The sequence below is a fragment of the Anabrus simplex genome, chromosome 3, assembly GCF_040414725.1.
Source record: "Anabrus simplex isolate iqAnaSimp1 chromosome 3, ASM4041472v1, whole genome shotgun sequence".
Lineage (NCBI taxonomy): Eukaryota > Metazoa > Arthropoda > Insecta > Orthoptera > Tettigoniidae > Anabrus > Anabrus simplex.
The window spans coordinates 2,978,082-2,999,205 of NC_090267.1; the positions used below are offsets into that span (position 1 = coordinate 2,978,082).

The 21,124-nt window shown below is 39.6% G+C and overlaps 1 long non-coding RNA gene across 1 annotated transcript in view; it reads left to right on the top strand.

Moving 5' to 3' along the window:
• Positions 1-21,124, top strand: part of LOC137498972 (uncharacterized) — a 93,234-nt gene that overhangs the window by 10,979 nt on the left and 61,131 nt on the right. The window contains exon 2 of the long non-coding RNA XR_011017950.1: positions 14,121-14,205. This is a non-coding gene — a long non-coding RNA (uncharacterized lncRNA). The remainder of the gene's footprint in view (positions 1-14,120; positions 14,206-21,124) is intronic.

The window sequence follows — 21,124 nt, forward strand, 5'->3', positions numbered from 1 at the left end:
GAATCTTTCTTCCCAACTTTTTCTGATGAAGTCTCTCAGCCTCTTTTCTAAGAAATCTATCTTCACGATAACGTACATATCGCCGTAAGCGTGCCCTTGAGTGATAATGGATGGTTAGAACTCTCTCTTGTTCTTCATACCATGACAAGTAGGTACGACACCAATCATAGTAATACACCCCCACAATCCGGGCATATTCAGCACCTATGGTTTCAGTTTTATCTTTAGATTTGGGTGCGATTTCCTTCTCTTCTTCTCCCCCGGCTTTCTTTTCAGCTTTTCCATCTCCTCCGCTTTCTCCTTCCTTACTACCAACAGAACCTACTGAATCAAGAATCATAAAGTTGACAAGGTTGAGCTCCTTTACATCATCTTTTCCACCACTCTCTTCATCGTCACTCTTGGATTTGTCGGCCAAGAGAGCCTTGAACTTGATGTGATCTAAGGAACACAGATGATGTTCATAAGACATTAGTGTATTGAATCTTTGTTTACATACCCGGCAGTATGGATTCAAGAATTTCACCATATTCTCATGATCCTCAGAAGTCATGTGTGTTGATTTGGGCTGCTTGTAATTGAGCTTACAAATGGCACAGAACTTCGTTCTATCAGACAGTGTATGCCGGAACTCTTCAGTTTCATCTAGCATGCGGTGCTTTTGACGTTGATTCATACGCATTCGCTGCAAGGTCTGCTTATGTAGTAATGATTGTTTCCTCATGACATTTATGTGTTTAGGTGAATAGAGGTGCATTTTGTACTCCTGTACTGTGTCACATTGTATTAAGCAATGAGGACAGGACAGATCATACGCAGGTTTCTTTCGTTGATCTTCTTCAGTTGCAGAATGAGCATCGAAATCTTGATCTTTTGCATTGTTAGCCTCTGAAATGGTTTTCTCTTCGTCTTTCTTCTCCTTGACTTCGTTTTCCAAGGTGTTCATATCACTTACTACTTTATCTACCGGTACATCTAATTCTACGCTGTTGTTTTGGTCATTAATTTTGGAAATATCCTCTTTCAGATCTCTTACCAAGGAATCGATTCGGCCTTTTATCTCTTCAGATTGTGTCCTGATCAAGGTAGTTAGTTGCGTAAGCATCCGGTCGTTGGCTTCCTTCTCCGAGACAACTTCAAAATCGAAACTACCTGGGTCTTCCTCATTTTCTATCAGATCCCGGCGTAGTCTCTCTTGTAGTTCCGACTTGCTCCCATCCGTCGGTAACCCTCGGGATATCAGCGCCTTTCGTACAATCACTACGGTCATTTGATCAATCTTCATCATTAAACTTCGAAAGTCCTGCCACGGTCGCCAATTTGTCGTTCTCTATATGCGATTTTCTATTTTACGCAATAAAAATATCACACGAGAACACTTTTACGTATTCTAAAAGCAACTTTATTATCGCTACGAACTTATCCTGTCAGCAGAAGAAAACATTCAGTGCCTCTCTCAGAATACAAAAAAAAAAAACAATCGCTCTCTAAAACAATCTACATAGAATTTATATATGTTTTACATCAAAGATCTAATGGTGCTGTTCCTTGACGCCATATTGGAAATCTGTGTGCCGTACGTCCGCACGTTATACGTCCATGGATACGAAACATAAATATAATAACATAATAATTTCGGCTCATCATAAAACTTCAAAATACCAGTATTGAAGGTTTTATCCTAATTAGGATACCTGTCCTACGACGATACAAGGAGCAAGAATAGAGGGGGAGACTTAGAAGGGAGGGAGGGAAGGTTATAACTATATTGGAAAATAGGATGTGTGAATATTGAGGGAGTAATGAACAAATTAGGGAATAAGAAAGTCCGGGAAGTAATAGAAAGTTTCGATGTTGTGGCACTCTTGGAGACGTGGCTGGATACAGGGAGGGAGATTTCATGGAAGGGGTTTGTGATAAAATATAAATATAGAAGAAAGGAGACGAATAAGGGCCGCTCCCCAGGAGGGATGATAGTTTTAATAAGGAAAGAAATTAGTGATTTGGTAGAGGATATAGAGACGGATATGAAGGAAGCTATATGGTTGAGATTGAATATGGTAGGGGTTGAGGGAAAGGGGAAGATAATAAATCTAGCTTTCGTTTACTGCCATCCTAGTAGTTCAGCATATGCAAACAAATATTTTTAGACGAGTTATTGGTGGACATTAGTAGGATAAGAGGAAAGTTTCCAGGTGAAGAGGATATGTTGTTATTCGGGGATTGGAATGCGAGAATAGGGGAACAGAGCCCAGTATATAGTAGGGAGGATGGATTGTGTATGTGGAAGAGTAGAATGAGTGAGGATAAAGGTATAACCAGTTATGGGGAAAAGCTCCTACAGATGTGCGCTGTGGGGAATTTGTATATCCTGAATGGATGGATGGAAGGTGACAGTAAGGGGAAATTGACGTATGTTACTGAGGAGGGTGGTAGTGTGATAGATATTATCTTAAGTTCGGAAGGAGTGACTGAGGATATTGTAAGAATGGAAGTAGGAGTCTGGATTGAATCACACCATTTCCCAGTGTGGGTTATGTTGAGAAGAGGGGAAGGGAAGGGTAAAGGAAGAAAGCTGAGACGAAGGATAAACACGGGAGCAGATATAATAAGTATAAATGGACGGAGGAAGTGGGAAGGGTTTGGAATAGGGTAGTAAAAGAGGAAGTACAACTTCTGAAATATGGGTGGGAAGGTGCGTTAGAGGAGAATAATATTGATAAAGCCTTGGAATTGCTGCTACATCCTATAAAGATGATAGCGCAGAAGGTGGAATGTGGAAAGCGAAATAAGAAAAGGGTGAAGCATGGTTTAACAGAGAGTATGAAGAAAGGCGGAGTTAGGAGTATACAGAAAGAAAGGTGGGGGCCAAGAAAGGGAGATTTTCTGCAATTTGAGGAAGGAGTATAAAAAGAAAATTTGTGAGGTAGAAAAGGAGTGGTTAGAGGAACAAATTGAAACCATAAATAAGGATTGTATGTCTAACAACTTAGAGAGAGTATGGGATAAGATTAATAGAATAATTAAAGGTGGAAGGAATATAGAGAGAGCGAGTATTGAGGAAGTTCAATGGGTGAGGTACTTTAATGAATTACTGGGGGAGAAGGGGGAAGAAAGATGGAGAAGGGCGTGGGATGAAGTAATTTGGAGGAATAGGAGAGTGGCAATTTATGAACTGGACAAGGAAATTACAAGGGAGGAAATCCTGAGAGTGATAAGCAGAGTTAGAGGAAAGTCGGCCGGGGGATATTATGGGATAAATAACAAGTTTTGAAAAGAAATTAGCAAAACTGAGACTATGATAGGGGGCATAGTTAAATTATTTAATAAGATCTATGAGGGAGGTAAGTACCCGAAGGAATGGGAAATAGGAATTGTATGTCCAATATATGAAGGTAAGGGTAGTAGGAACAGTGTAAACAATTATAGAGGAATATCTCTGTTAGACTCCTTAAGTAAAATATACACTGGGGTGTTAGCGAACAGATTAAGCGGGTGGGCGGAAGAAAATGAAATATTGACAGATTTTCAAGGGGGATTTAGGATAAAGAAGAGAACAGTGGATAATATAATGATAGTGAAGACTGTTTTAGAAAAGTACAAGAGTATGGCTAGAAGTACGGTTTATGTGGCAGCAATAGATTTTGAGAAAGCGTTTGATAAGGTGAATAGAGAAGCCCTATTAGAGAAATTAGGTAGGCTGAGGATTTCAGACAAGATGTTGAGGGCAGTAGAGGGAATATATAGGGTTGTCAGGTTTTGTGTAAAATTGGGAGATGAGAGACGGAGTAGACCCTTAGAGTCCAGGGCGGGTTTAAAACAAGGGTGCAAGTTATCGCCGATATTGTTTATTTTATTTATTAACGATATTCTGGAGGGGCATGGGGCAAACAACTGGGCTGTGCCGGTAATTAATGGCCTGGAGGTACCGGGACTGATATTTGCTGACGACGTGATATTGATGACTCTAACTTCAGGGGGGATGTATATAGCTTTAAATGCAGTGTCGCTGTTTGCGAAGAAATGGGGCTTGAAATTTAATGGTAATAAATCTAAAATATTAGTAGTTCAGGGAAACAAAGGAAGAAAGATGGAAGGGAAATGGATACTCCAGGGAGAAAGATTGGAACAAGTAAGGAAGTTGGAATATTTAGGAGTTATTTTTAACAGTAAAGGAACGTGGAAAGATCAGATTAGAAGGATGAAAAACAGAGGATTGGCAGCCCTAGCCTCAATCAGAAACTTGATAGCCAAGTATCCGGGTATTAGTTATAACACCTTGAGGCTAGTGTTAAGATCGGTTATTTTTGGGAGGGTATTGTACGGCGCAGAAGTTTGGGGGTTGGATGAGAGAAGAGGGGAATTAAGAAGTATTATTAGTAGTTTTGGTAAAATAGTAATGGGTTTGCCTAGGTGCACAGCAAATGCAGGGGCGGAATTAATGTGTGGGGAGGATTTAGAATCCGAGGGTGTGAAAAAAATAGTTAGATGCTGGAAGAATTTAAAAAGACAGAAAGGTGGGAGGGTGATACTGGCAGCGTATGAACAGCAAAGTAGGCGGATGCCTAGAAAAAATTAAGGGATATTTGGAGATGATAGGATTAGGACACCTGTAGGGGGAGGTATAGACGAAGACAGAAGTTAGAGGGATGAAGATCCTTGAGAGGAGGATTAGAGACATTAATAGGCAGAAATTATTGGGGGAAAGTAGACTGAGAAATTCGCTGAAGGTTTTGACGAAAATAGAGGAGATAGCGGGGATGAATATTAGATTCATTGACAGGTCTAAAAGGTATGGGATGATGTGGTGGCTCTTGGTATTGCATAGGAATAAGGGGTGGCTGCAAGGGAGGGACAAGACTCTGTGTATACTTTGCGGGGTAGTAAATGATTATTTTCACCTATTAAGTGACTGTGAAGAAATGAGTAAGATAAGGCAAAGATTATTGAGTGCCGAGCATAAGAAACTATTGGGAAGAGGGGACGAGCAATCCTGAGATGGATTATGAAGCAATGAGAAAGCGGGGGGGAGTTGAACAGGTATTTATGTGCGATAAAAAAAGTCCTGTGAGTGCAGGATGACAGAGGGTGAGTTAGAGGGTGGACAAGAGGGTAGGTGATTGGAATAGGCATGTAGGTTGAGGGGAAGAGTGAGTAATAAGCAGTGCTTAGGCAATGGAAGGAGAGAGTATGATAAAATTGAATGGGAAGGAGAGTATAGGTGTGTAGTACATTGTTAAGCATGCGGAGTTGGGTAATTGATATGTGATTTCATAAAGGCAGGGTCTCCTTGTTTATGTTATGGCGGGTTGGAATGGAAATGCTGAAAGTTGCTGTTTTGGTATCGATCGGGAGTAGGTCAGGGAACAATGATTGTGACGAAAGTGCTGAGTACATAAGACACGTGAAGAGTATGCTAAGAACCTTGAGACAGTGACTGATACAGCTAACAGTTTTACTCCTATTATTATTATAGTATTATTATTTTTGTCATTAGTATTATTATTAGTATTGATATTATGATTATTATTATTGTTTGTGTTATTATTATTATTATTATTATTATTAATACTATGAATATGTTGGTATTATTATTATTACATAGTTATTATTAATATTAGTATTATAATTAGTATTATTATTACTATAATTAATATTATGGATAGTGGGTTGTATACAGTAGAGCAGGTGCTTTTGTCTCACTATTCAAGCATAGTGGGAGCTGGTAAGGAAGGATGGGTAAGGGAGGGCAGGACATACCCGTAAAAAGACGGGGTGGGACGGGCCCACTCCAAATAAGTCAAAGAAGGGAGATATGAAATAGACGGGAGGAGAGCGGCTCCGGTTTCGCGGGGATGGCCGCAACGGAATGGTCAGAAGAAAAAGTATTGTCATCTGGTAGGGTTGGTGAGGGCTCACGGATAGGGCCGGTCGTGTCATCATCGGGAGGGCGGCCTCCTTCTCACCAGGGGTGATGACGCGGCCGGACAGTAGTAGGAGTATTTAGGGGAGACGATGGACGTGGCATGAAGGTACCGAGGATGACTACTGTGGTGACCTTATCTTTAGGGGTCGCATTTCCGGGGTAACCGACGGGCTTCATGGCATGTCTAAGGAGTACGTTTGGGATGATCACTACTATTATCATTAATTGCGGGTAGTATTATTTTTATTAGTAGTGTGTTTTGTCAATTTCTGTTTGTGGAGTTGGTGGCTTAGGTTGAACATTGTTAGTTTTCTCATTCAATGGATCGAATGGGTATTTGGTTACTGTGATCTGGAGAAAAATAATAATAAAGAATAATAAAGAATAATAAAGAATAATTTTATAAAATATTTTAAATTATCAGTGTAAAATCAAATCAACATTATTAGTTTTTCTCGCAAACATTTTAATACAAGTTTTAATTGTGTAAATTGTCATTTAAGAACTCACAACAATTTCACATATTTTTACAATATTCACATTTCTCTATATAACATTTTGACTAAAGCAATCAGGATCCTGATCTTTATCATTTAAGCATGGGAGTATGGCTGATGATACCGATATAATGGGCAAAACGTGTCTCGTCAAATTAGTATAACGAGATGTAAATCTTAATTTTAAAAAGCCAACTGTATTGAATAGGTTGATCCTAATAACCTTTTGTAACATTTTGAAACTATTGCCAAATGTTTTAGAGCATTCTCATCAGTTGTGCTTCTCTGCCAGGTTTTGAGAGTTGACCAATCTGCTAATGGACCTCCCTGCAGGGATTTGTGGAACAAACTTGATTCCAGTGTACTAGTGAGTGATAATAGCTTCTGTTTTTTTCAACAATGACTTGAGTAGCTTAAGCGAGTACTTTTCTGAGTCAAACACAGTACTATGGATGCATTTAGTATCCATCATATCTTTATTTAAGCTTCTGCACCTGCTAAGTCTTAAGGGTACTTGGAAACAAGATCATTTACTAGAGGTGAAGCTTCAACGGTGTGTAAAATTATTTAGTTTATTTTCTGGGTTGAACCGCGTTGTTATTATCTGTACAAACTGTACGTAATGTACAAATAACAACAACACAGTTCAACCGGGAAAATAAATAAGATCATTGATTTTTGAGTTGACCACCATCCATGTCCATAAAAGTTAAAATTGGTGAATAATATAAGTTCTGAACTGGCAAATACAGTCTTAAAGTCTGTCATGACAAAATCCAAAAGAGCAGCAGCTACAGAAAAATCGAATTCATTTGTTACTTGTAATTTAAGTTTGTCTTCAAGGTGTTTTCTTCCATATTTGTTAGCCTACTATGTCACATCCTAGTAACAAAGTAAGAGTCCGGCTCCATGGCTAAATGGTTAGCGTACTAGCCTATGGTCACAGGGGTCCCGGGTTCGTTTCCTGGCAGGGTCCGGAATTTTAACCACAGTTGGTTAATTCCGCTGGCAGGGGGCTGGGTGTATGTGTCGTCTTCATCATCATTTCATCCTCATCCTGACGTGCAGGTCGCCTACGGGAGTCAAATCGAAGGACCTGCACCTCGAAAGCCGAACTTGTCCTCGAACACTCCCGGCACTAAAAGCCGTACGCCATTTCATTTTCAACAAAGTGAGAGGAGATACTAACTGATCTGGCAACAGATTTTGATTCTTAAAATATGATTTTGTATGAATCGCGTATGTTCTACAACTCATCAATAAGGTGGGTCTTGATATTAGAGGAAATTGCTTTGCTCTGAGTGATGACATTCTTCTGGTGAATAGCAGACGAAAGATCGTGCTAAAATGAAGACATTGAAAGACCCTTGATAGAAAGAATGTACTTCTTGAGTCCCGAAACAGTGTTTTGTACTAATGGAGTCAAGGTAGTAACTGTCTTCCAGAAGCAGGTCTCAAACTTTGAGAATCAAAGGAATTTGCTTTACTATCAGGCACACGGCCCATAGCGTTTCATTCCAGTGGATCTCAGCGAAAATGGGATGAGTTGTTTCAACGATTGGCAGTGACCAGAGCTGCTACAAAACACGGGGCAACAAACTTAAATATCAGTACTTCATGGTTCACTGTAGGAGTGTTCTCTATACAGAGAAAAAGTGGCAGACTGTTCTTCATTGAACTCCTCTAATGTGTCTTCGAGCCCTTGTTGTAGCACAGTGCATGACAGCCTAAAGTGGCACTTGATGAGTTTTTGGTATTTCATCTGTTCTTGCCCCTGTGTTCCTAATAGAGTTCTTAAATTCAATAAATCTCTCACAAATTCAAATATGTTTGTTTCTTTATTTTAAAAACCTAACAAAAATATGCATTATGTTCTTGGTGCCAGATGTCAGGTGTTGCATGAACAATTAATCCACAAGAAAATGTATCTCCTCTTTGATTCAAAGTGGATTTTATTTGGGGCCCATGTGTATTCCACAGTGAACTAAGTTTTGCTTTTATTTTTAAGTTTGTAACAGAGATAGCTTAGGTGCCTCATTACCTCAGTTTAAATAATAATGTTTAATAAATACTCATAGTTTTCAAAACAGGACTTGTGTGGCAGGACCACAGGTTGAGAGAAATCAGTTCTTTGCTATCTCCAAATCGAACTGACAATTTTCCTTCACATTGTGATGCCAGTTATTGATGTTATTTATTAATTTTTTATAGAATAGAATGGTTCATGTTTGTGGGTTACTGTAGTCACGTCCTAGTTCGTGAACCATGGGCAATGGCTGAGTGGCCTAGTAAGTGGTCCTGAGAGTCGGGATACCAGTTGCTATGGAATGGGAGTGGGCATCTCGGACATATTCTGAGTCATGGCCCTCCTTGTGCTCAGGCGGCTAGGACTATACAATTCACCGGTGGTCCATAACCCGTTAGAGGAGAGATCCTCACACGGACTATGTGCAAGTAGGGCAGCATCCTGCTTCATGAATTTACCGAGCTCAGAACACTTTAAGCAAGCCTCGGACCTATGGGAGTAATGGAGTCCCACGCCCATTTGACAGGCGAGGGACTCCTTGGAAACAACTTGGCGAACGAAATGGAATTCGATGGGGAGCTATCAATATTAATGGGGCTTATGGAGAAAAGAAGGTAGAACTGGCTGAGTCAGCAAAGAGGATGCTTCTGGAAGTGCTAGGAGTAAGTGATATTCGGGTAAGGGGAGTTAATGAGGAAGAGATAGGAGATTATAAAGTGTACTTGACGGGTGTTAGAAAGGGAAGGACAGAGTCTGGGGTAGGGCTCTTTATCAGGAATACCATTGCACGCAACATAGTTTCTGTTAGGCACGTAAATGAGTGAATGATGTGGGTAGATTTGTCAGTTGGAGGAATTAGGACAAGAATTGTGTCCGTGTATTCATCATGTGAGGGTGCAGATGAGGATGAAGTTGACAAGTTTTATGAAGCATTGAGTGACATCGTGGTCAGGGTCAACAGCAAGGATAGAATACAGTAGTGCTAATGGGCGATTTCAATGCGAGAGTTGGGAATAGAACTGAAGGATACGAAAGGGTGATTGGTAAATGTGGGGAAGATATGGAAGCTAATGGGAATGGGAAGCATTTGCTGGACTTCTGTGCTAGTATGGGTTTAGCAGTTACGAATACATTCTTCAAGCATAAGGCTATTCACCGCTACACATGGGAGGCTAGGGGTACCAGATCCATAATAGACTATATCTTAACAGACTTTGAGTTCAGGAAATCTGTTAGGAATGTACGAGTTTTCCGTGGATTTTTCGATGATACAGACCACTATCTGAACTGTAGTGAACTAAGTATCTCTAGGCCTAGGGTAGATAAAGTGAAATCTGTCTGCAAACGAATAAGGGTAGAAAATCTGCAGGACGAGGAAATTAAACAGAAGCACATGGATATGATTAGTGAGAAGTTTCGAACAGTAGACAGTAAGCAGGTTCAGAATATAGAAAGTGAATGGGTGGCATACGGGGATGTTGCGGTAGAAACAGCAAGGGAATGCCTAGGAACAACTGTGTGTAAAGATGCGAAAAGGCGAACATCTTGGTGGAATGATGAAGAGAGAGCTGCCTGTAAACGTAAAAAGAAGGCTTATCAGAAATGGCTCCAAACAAGGGCCGAGGCAGACAGGGATTTGTGCGTAGATGAAAGAAACAGAGCAAAACAAATAGTTATTGAATCCAAAAAGAAGTCATGGGAAGATTTTGGTAATAATTTGCGAAGACTACGTCAAGTAGCAGGGAAACCTTTCTGGACAGTAATAAAGAATCTTAGGAAGGGAGGGAAAAAGGAAATGAACAGTGTTTTGAGTAATTCAGGTGAACTCATAATAGATCGCAGTGAATCACTGGAGAGGTGGAGGGAATATTTGGAACATATTCTCATTGTAAAAGGAAATCATCGTCGTGGTGTTGCGAACAGCCAAGCTCATAGGGAGGAGGAAAATTTTGTTGGTGAAATTATGCTTGAGGAAGTGGAAAGGATGGTAAATAAACTCCATTGTCATAAGGCAGCAGGAATAGATGAAATTAGACCTGAAATAGTGAAGTATAGTGGGAAGGCAGATATGAAATGGCTTCATAGAGTAGTAAAATTAGCATGGAGTGTTGGTAAGATACCTTCAGATTGGACAAAAGCAGTAATTGCACCTATCTATAAGCAAGGGAACAGGAAGGATTGCAACAACTATCGAGGTATCTCATTGATTAGTATACCAGGCAAAGTATTCACTGGCATCTTGGAAGGGAGGGTGCGATCAGTCGTTGAGAGGATGTTGGATGAAAACCAGTGTTGTTTCAGACCACAGAGAGGCTGTCAGGATCAGATTTTCAGTATGCGCCAGGTAATTGAAAAATGCTACGAGAGGAATAGGCAGTTGTGTTTATGTTTCGTAGATCTAGAGAAAGCATATGACAGGGTACCGAGGGAAAAGATGTTCGCCATACTGGGGGACTATGGAATTAAAGGTAGATTATTAAAATCATTCAAAGGCATTTATGTTGACAATTGGGCTTCAGTGAGAATTGATGGTAGAATTAGTTCTTGGTTCAGGGTACTTACAGGGGTTAGACAAGGCTGTAATCTTTCACCTTTGCTGTTCGTAGTTTACATGGATCATCTGCTGAAAGGTATAAAATGGCAGGAAGGGATTCACTTAGGTGGAAATGTAGTAAGCAGTTTGGCCTATGCTGACGACCTGGTATTAATAGCAGACTGTGCCGAATGCCTGCAGTCTAATATCTTGGAACTTGAAAATAGGTGCAATGAATATGGTATGAAAATTAGCCTCTCGAAGACTAAATTGATGTCAGAAGGTAAGAAATTCAACGGAATTGAATGTCAATTGGTGATACAAAGATAGAACAGGTGGATAATTTCAAGTACTTAGGTTGTGTGTTCTCCCAGGATGGTAATATAGTAAGTGAAATTGAATCAAAGTGTAGTAAAGCTAACGCAGTGAGCTCGCAGTTACGATCAACAGTATTCTGTAAGAAGGAAGTCAGCTCCCAGACGAAACTATCTTTACATCGGTCTGTTTTCAGACCAACTTTGCTTTACGGGAGCGAACGGTGGGTGGACTCAGGGTATGTTATTCATAAGTTAGAAGTAACAGACATGAAAGTAGCAAGAACGATTGCTGGTACAAACAGGTGGGAACAATGGCAGGAGGGTACTCGGAATGAGGAGATAAAGGCTAATTTAGGAATGAACTCTATGGATGAAGCTGTACGCATAAACCGCCTTCGGTGATGGGGTCAAATGAGGCGAATGGAGGAGGATAGGTTACCTAGGAGAATAATGGACTCTGTTATGGAGGGTAAGAGAAGTAGAGGGAGACCAAGACGACGATGGTTAGACTCGGTTTCTAGCGATTTAAAGATAAGAGGTAGAGAACTAAATGAGGCCACAACACTAGTTGCAAATCGAGGATTGTGGCGACGTTTAGTAAATTCTCAGAGGCTTGCAGACTGAACGCTGAAAGGCATAACAGTCTATAATGATAATATATGTATGTATATATGTATGTATGTATGTATGTATGTATGTATGTATGTATGTATGTATGTATGTATGTATGTATGTATGTATGTATGTAGAATGTAGTTCTGGCTTATGGAAAAGTGAGTAACAATACTATTTGCCAGTAATACAGCTGAAACCAGAGTATACAAAGCCTGATTAACGCTGATGCTGTATTATCTGAGCCCAAACTGTAGGTGTAAAACACTGTATTATTCTTTTAATCCAGTAATTCTTATAAATATTGTCAATAATGCTCTACCTAGCATGTATATTATTGTGGCAAGGAACGAGGTACCGCGATGAAACAAAATAACTGGATAAAACTTTCCTAAGATGTTTTAAAGTGTAAATTTAACAGAGTAATTACTTTTCATTATGTTGTTACATATTATTATACCTTCTACATAAGTAGGCTTATGGGAAAGACATGATTCATCAGTCCAGTTCATTCCTAATTTAGCCTCTATTTCTTCATTCTGAGTGCCCTCATGCCATTGTTCCACCTGTTTTAACGGCGATCATTGCCGCTAATGTCCTGTATTTTATTTCTTACTTGTGAATCATATATCAAGAGTCCAGCCAGCTTTCACTCCTGTAAAGCAAAGTTGGTCTGAAAACAGGTCATTGTAAAGATATTTTTGGTGGGAGCTGACGGAATTGTTACGGAATACTGTTGATTGCAACTTCGTGCTCACTGCATTTCTTCTTCTTCACCTCAATTCAATCTCACTTACTGTACTACCATCATGGGAAAAACACATGCTAAATACTAGAAATGATCTCCATGTTCCAGCTTTGTTTTCCCAACCTGACATTAAATTCTTCTAGGTTCGTTACCTACTGACATCAATTTAGTGTTGGAAAGGCTAATTTTCATAACATGCTCATTGCAACTCTTTTCAAGTTCCTCGATATTGGACTGCAGGATTTCGGAACAATCTGCCATGAAGACCAAGTCGTCAGCATAGGCCAAACTGCTTACTGCTTTTTCACCTTACTGAATCCTCCCTTCCACTTTATACCTCTCGGTAGATATTCCATGTAACCTATGAACCACATAGGTGAAAGATTACAGCCTTGCCTAACCCCTGTAATTACCTTGAATCTATAACTCATTCTACCATAAATTCACACCGCAGCCAGTTGTCAATATAAATACCTTTGCTTTCAATAATCTGTGCATAATCTCATAGTCCCCCAGTATGGCTAACATTTTTCCCTCGGCACTCCATCGCAGCCATTCTCTAGTGCTACAAAGCATGAACATAACTCTCTTCCTCTCCTAGCACTTGTTAATTACCTGACACATATTGAAAATCTGATAGTGACAGTCCCTCTGTGGTCTGAAATCTTTGTGCTTTTCCTCCATCCTCATACCCTCTGATCCAAAATGCCGGTGAACACTTGCCTGGTATACTGATCAACAGTTTTTGCACTCCTTCCTGTTTCCTTGCTTGTAGACAGATTATACAGAGTCCCAGCGAGAAACTCTCCTCTAACTTGACAGAGGCCGCCTGTACCCTACAGAATATGTCCACTCCCATTCCATAGTAACTGGTATTCTGACTCTTAGAACCAGTTACTAGACCATTCACCCATTGCCCAAGGCCTACAAACTAGGATGTGACTACGCTAAAACACACCACGAACCATGAGAATATTTTTAGAGTCAGATTGGTGGATCCCTGGCAAGGGAGGACATCTTTTGTCTGTTACTTTAGGTATCACTCCACATCAGTTTTATCTGATTTTCTCATTCCTAAATGTGGTCCCCTGTTAGTAAATTGCTGTCTATCTTTCTACACCTTGAAATGATTGGTGCCAAGTTTCATAAACTCTTATAGTTCGGAGCAGGTGAGTGTACTTCACTGAGGTCCGCTTTTGTCTTCGATATTCCTTCTTTTTTTTTAGGAAGATAGGGAGGTTTGGAACACATTTCATTTCTTTTCTGACTACAGTTAATATGAGAAGATTGTTGTGGTTAACTTCTCTTTAAGTCAATAATGACTACCAGTAATGTGATTAAACATTTCAATGGGGATACTATTTGAATGACCAATATTTAGATAAGTAGTGATAACATGATTCTTAATTTATGTAGTGGTACCAGACTTGTTGTAAGACCTCTATTGCTTGTATTTTGCAGGTTTGTCAAAGGAATGGAGGAAGCTGTGTTTGTCAAATGTGAGCCAGCATGGCCTCTGGATACAGAAGAAGAACCCTCTAACTTTGTAAGTAAATTGTCATGAAATATATCCCTCTAATGATTTGAATGTATGGGAGTTTTATTTTACTACATTCTACTTATAAGAAATTGATGGGCTCTGGTTTTTCACTTCCACTTCCCTTATATCGAAGTTTTGTTAGTCACTTAGTGTTTCCCAGCTTTATCGAAGGAAAACACTGACAAGTTTTAACAGTGAGTGGACAGTGTGGGATGTGGAGCCTGATGCTGAGTAGTAAATACTGCTGAGGATAAGCTAGTACTTGAATTCAGTGTAATGAGATTTATTTTTGACTTAGAAGTAGATACCGGGAAAGTATTTACTCGAATTTATATGTAAATTTTGAAAATGTTGGCTGCAGGAATTTCCATACTTGGATATGTCGTACACTTTACAGGAAACTGTATACTGGTGTCTGCAAGCATGTTTTTGAATGATGAAGTTTATAATTATTCTGAATACTATGAAAGCAGATGTGAACAAAATGTTACAGGAATAAAAAATTATTAAGTTGTGCTAGTAGAAAAATGAATGCTTGAACTTCTAGATTTTTCTAGAGTTTTCAGAATAATTCTAGGACCCTATGTCATTGGTCGTGGATCAAAAGAAGAACTGACTACTGCAGAAAGATCAGAAGAAGGGACAATCTCAAAACTTTTTCCAACTGCAAGCACTGAACAGAAAAACAAGCATTTTATTTAGTAGACAGTTACCATTACATCTCACTATATTAAGAGTGCAAAGAGAAGATCTTATGATATAACAACATAATGCTCCATCACAACCTTCAGATCCATCACCAATAAATTGTGAGACTTCATTGGATTCTGACATACGTAAAAGAAGCAAGAATTCATAACTTATAAAATTTATGTTAACAGTAGTAACTGTATGATCACTATCTGTTCTGTAGTGAACCTAGTATCCCTAAGCCTGGGAGAGAGAAAGTGAAATCTGCCTGCAAACAGATAAGGGTAGAAAATCACCAGGATGAGGAAATTAGACAGAAGTATATGGATATAATTAGTGTGATGTTCCAAACAGTGGACAGTAAATAGGTTCAGGATATAGAAAGAGAATGGGTGGCATACAGGAATGCTGTAATAGAAACAGCAAGGGAATGTCTAGGAACAACTGCATGTAAAGAAGGGAAAAAAGGAACATCCTGGTGAAATGATGAAGTGAGAGTAGCTTGTAAACATTAAAAGAAGGCTTATCAGAAATTGTTCCAAACAAGGGCTGATGCAGACAGGGAATTGTACGTAGATGATAGAAGCAGAGTGAAACAAATAGTTGTTGAATCCAAAAAGAAGTTTTGGAAATTTTGTTAATAACCTGGAAAGGCTAAGTCAAGCAACAGGGAAACCTTTGTGGACAGTAATAATCTCAGGAAGGGAGGGAGAAAGGAAATGAACAGTGTTTTGTGTAATACACATGAACTCATAATAGATTCCAGTGAATCACCAGACAGGTGGAGGAATTATTTTGTAAATCTATTCAACGTATAAATAAATATTTTTGGTGGTGTCGTGAACAACCAAGCTCATGGGGAGGAGGAAAATGATGTTGGTGAAATTATGCCTCATGAAGTGGAAAAGGTGGTGAATAAACTTTATTGTCATAAAGCAGTAGGAATAGATGAAATTAGACCTGAAATGATGAAATATAGTGAAAAGGGAGGGATAAAATTGCTTCATAGAGTAATAAGATTAGCATGGTGGTAAGGTGCCTTCAGATTGGACAAAAGCAGTACTTGCCCCTACCTTTAATCAAGGGAACAGGAAGAATTGCAACAGCTGTCGAGGTATCTCATTGATTAGTATACCAGGCAAAATATTCACTAGCATCTTTGAAGGGAGGTTGTGATGAATGGTTGAAAGGTATCAAGTGGAAAGATGTTTGCCTTACTGGGTGACTATGGAATTAAGGATAGATTATTTAAATCGATCAAAGGCATTTATTTTGACAATTGGGCTGCAGTGAAAATGGTTGGTATAATGAGCTCATGGTTCAAGGTATTACAGGGTTTGGAGAAGGTTTCACTCTTTCACCTTTGCTGTCCATAGTTACATGGATCATCTGCTGAAAGGTATAAAGTGACAGGAAAGGATTCAGATAGGTGGAAATGTAGTAAGCAGTCTGGCCTGTGCTGACGACATGGTCTTAATGACAGTTTATGCTAAAAGCCTGTAGTCTAATATCTTGGAACTTGAAAATAGGTGCAATTAGTATGGTATAAAAATTATCCTTCCAAGGACTACATTGATGATAGTGTGCAAAATATCCAAGAGAATTGAATGTAAGATTGGTGATACAAAGTCGGAACAGGTTGATACGGTATCATTTCATGTATTTAAGATGTATGTTTTTCAGGACGGTAATATAGTAAGTGAGATTGAATCAAGGTGCAGTAAAACTAATGCAGTGAGGTCGCAGTTGCGATCAACAGTATTCTGTAAGAAGGAAGTCAGCTCTCAGATGAAAGTACCTTTACTGTACATCGATCTGTTTGAGACCAGCTTTGTTTTACGGGAGCGAAAGCTGGATGGATTCAGGATATCTTATTCAGAGGTTAGACGTAACAGACCTGAAAGTCAACAAATTAATTTAAAAACCACCTAATTGATACTTTATTTAATACGGTCATGAAGTGGACGGCTTGCAAAACCTGAAATTAGCGAGAATTATTGCTGTACAAACAGGTTGGAACAATTGCCGGAGGGTACTCGGAATGAGGAGATAAAGGCTAAGTTAGGAATGAACTTCTATGGATGAAGCTGTACACTTTAACCAGCTTTGGTGGTGGGGTCATGTGAGGTGAATGGAGGAGGATGGGTCACCTAGGATAATATTGTACTCTGTTATGGAGTGTAAGAGGAGTAGAGGGAGACAAGACGAGGATGGTTAGACTCAGTTTCTAATGATTTAAAGATAAGAGGTATAGAACTAAATGATGCCTCAGCACTAGTTGCAAATAGAGTATTGTGGCAGCGTTTTAATAAATTCACAGAGTGTTGCAGACTGAACACTGAAAGGCATTAAAGGGCAAGTCAATGAGTATCTGCAATCTCTTTATATAATTTTTTTTATTGTCATCATTTTTCAACAAAGTCACCTGCTTTTCGGTGGACATGGTCCACCGTTTCCTTTCTGGTACCCTATGAAAAAACAAGGCTCTTGGTTGTGCAGTAAGCCACTCACCTGTTGATCGGAGCTGAGTCAGCGGCCCCTTTGAGCATTTTTAAGTGGAGCATACCGATGGTAATCCGACGCGGCAAGATCAGGACTGTGGACAGGATGCTCATCATCTGAAAAAAGTTTGAGCGGTGTGGGTGGCGGTATGTGTCATGCAACTAAAGAACTCGTTCCAACAATCAATCTCTGTGTTTTTTGTGAATTGCAATTTTCAGCTTCTCTACCAATATATCACTGTAATGCTCGCTGTTTCCTGGGAATGTTCCAGTTGAGAGTCCCAGAACACTGTGAGCACTTGTTTGACTCTGGGGATCCTGGATGTTTTCTTTTCATGCTCGGATATTTGCTCTCGGGTTCGAAGTGGTGAACCCATGTTTCGTTCAGAAACATTTCACCTTCATTAGCACGAGAGTCCAGATTCTGCTCTTCATTGAGTTATTCTCGAACAGACTTTGTGAAAGTTCAACCTCCTCTCAGGCATGAGAACCATGGCTAATGTGCCACATCATCAACAGTCACTCGTCTGTTATTCAGGTTCATATCATGCACTTGTTCAATCTGCACATGGATGCCGGGATATTTCCCCAACCTTCATGCTCGTGCAACCCCTTTTGAACTGTTCTATCCACTGGTAAACTCTTTGATGTGACAAAATATTGCCCCCATATTGTGTTGAAAGTCTTCTGTGATTTCTGCTCCAGTACAAATTATGTACCAGTGCTGTGTACGTAAATAAAGCTACATTTTTTTACCTTGACAGAAAAATACAATAATGAACAAATACAAATTAAGTAATTGGGAACAAAAGCATGTGTGTGTGTGTGAGGGAGGATATTTGTGAATAGGGTACAACATGCATGCTTGCACTCACATATCTGAATTTTAATTTTACTTCTATTTTACCCTTTTATTTTTGTTGATGTATTTTGTTAGGTTGTAGCCCCCGTGGCTTGGCGGCACCACTTCGGCCTTTCCCAGCTGTGTTCCCAGGTTCATATCCTCGTCACTTCATATGAGATTTGTGCTGTACAAAGTGGAGGCGGGACAGTTTTTTCTCCGGGTTTTCCCTGTCATCTTTCATTCCAGCAACTTTCTCCAATAAAATTTCACTTCATGTGTCAATCATTAATACGCCGAGTGCTAAGCCGATTGTAGGACACTATTCCACTGGTGCCAGGCATGTATTTGAAGAGTATTCCGCTGGTGCCAAAGCAATTGTATGCGTTGTAGGTGTATATAATCTTGGGATATATTTAAATGACATACGATGTAAACTTAATCTCACCATACCAAGGTCATGTGTGATGCCGTATGGTGTCACAGAATTTTTTTGACATGGAATGTGCAACACAAACTTCAAATATGGGAGATTTCTTTGCTAATTCAAACTAACACAATATTTGTAAAATGCTAAACAAGAACCTATATTACATTACATATTGTTGTGAACAGTTTTCTGATAAATCAAAACAATGAAAATATGAGTCTCGGCACGATTGACACCCGCTTTGCAACATAAGTATTTGACTTTCGACAACAATTAACCTTCAGTCACTCTTTGTTGTGAATTCATTCAGTGCACTTCAGACAAAGGAAAGGTGTGTCAGGACAGGTTGTGCAGACAGTTGACACCCTTTTTCAGTGTGACACGAAGTAAGTGTGTAATCGGGAGATAGTGGGTTCGAGCCCCACTGTCGGCAACCCTGAAGATGGTTTTCCATGGCTTCCCATTTTCACACCAGGCAAATGCCAGGGCTATATCTTATTGAAGGCCGCGCTTCCTTCCACTTCCTAGGCTTTTCCTATCCCATCGTCGCCATAAGACTTATCTGTGTCGGTGCGACGTAAAGCAAGTAGCAAAAAAAAAAGAAGAAAGTATGTATAAAACATCTATTCCTGCTTTCTTTTTATCGTACGTTATTACCATTTTTGGTTTAACCACATCTTCGTGTTTTCCGTTCTTTTTGCCCATAGCAATTACATCATTAGAACATTTGGTTGACATAATCAGCACGTACCTCTGATCTCTCCACTTTCACTGTCAATCCATTTCCATTCTTCATTGCAATAAGTTCGCCATCGTCTTCCGCATCACTCGACACGTCCGTCATGCTGTCACTACACTCATCATCACTAGCGTTATATTCACTGCCATCAACACTCGCATCTTCCTCTCCATCAGAATCCATCAGTAATTCACAAATATCCACTTCACTGATTCTCTTCTTTGCAAGTCGCTTGCCGTTTCTACCACGATTATCAATATCTTCCATTTTTTATATTTTTGCACAGCTATAAAACTCAGTTATAATTCGTACTTAAATGTGGAATAAACAATGCCTGGCGCTTTTACTTGTGACAATCTCAACTGGCCAGTCAGTGACTTCGGAAGAATAGTGTGACATATGTTGGCACACAATAGAAATACATAGCTGGATTAGACCCTGAAGTTCGCTCTTCATATAGTTGATATAGATGTTGATTCCCATAGGGAACCTAAAATATTTGTCCCGAATGAGTAAATTTATAATACCAATATAACGGTCCGTTATTGGACATTACAAATTTTCCAGCCAACTCATTCCTGGTTGTCAGCATTTCGCCTCCATGTGCTAAGTTGGGCTCATCAGTTGGTACATATCACACCAACCAAGACGCATGGCTAGTGCATACTGTGGAGGCCACTGCGTAGGCCACTTGAAGCCACCAGCAGTGCCAGTGCACCATGAGAGACTTGCTAGTACCAATTTTACATCCATAGATGTCACAGCTGATTTTCTATAGTGCATCGCCTGAAACTCTACTGTGCCGCCATATGGCATCACGCAAACTCCGGTTTCAAGAACGGTGTGCCATGCCATCTCAAATGTGATGCCATATGGCGGCACGTAGCATTGCCACAGAGGAGTGCGACAGGTAGAATTCCATCCCTGACCTGGTCACCAACTGGAAAACAGGTTGTAGGTTTTCATTCATATTTTGTTAAAATCTACATGTTGCAAAGTATTTTTTCAGATGCAGGGCACTTTGTTTTATTAGATGCTGTCAGTATAACATCGTTTTAATTTGCAGTACACAACCTACAGTCATTATGAATTCATTGCATTGGTACATAAGTTATATTAAGGTACGTGCACTGACATTCTGTGCGGTGAGAACAAAGTATTTCCATTATTTGATTACTGTTCCATATTGCAGACGTCACCTGGATATTTCTTGCAGCTTTCCTCTTTTAAGCTCTTGTCCATCTCATAAGTATTTACTCATGTGTAAAATGGTTATATTTGGATCCTTCTATAAATTTATTTGCCCTTTGTTACCCAAAATATTTAACCTGTGTTTGAGTTCAAAATTTCCTTTGAGTGCTTTATGTTGAATAATTCTTCCTTTCTGTCCTGGGGACTTTTAAATGGGGTAAATAACCACGGAGTGATTTCACACCCACTGTCCTCAAGTAAGCAGTAATTTCCCTGAAATCTTGCAGTGGTCTGACGTATTACTGAACTCTGTTCCCAAATCCTCAAATCATATGCACTTCCATACCACTGGGATTCTATGCTTATGACCAGTGTACTTGAGTCACAAGTAACTTGCTTGTTTACGCTGCGTAATCCTTTCTGGTTTACATAACCGTTCCCAAACACTGTGTGTTTTATTATTTGTAGCTAGTGCTGTCTAACACTCTGATGGCTGAAGGTATTTCAAATTTGATTGCAAAATTACATTACTA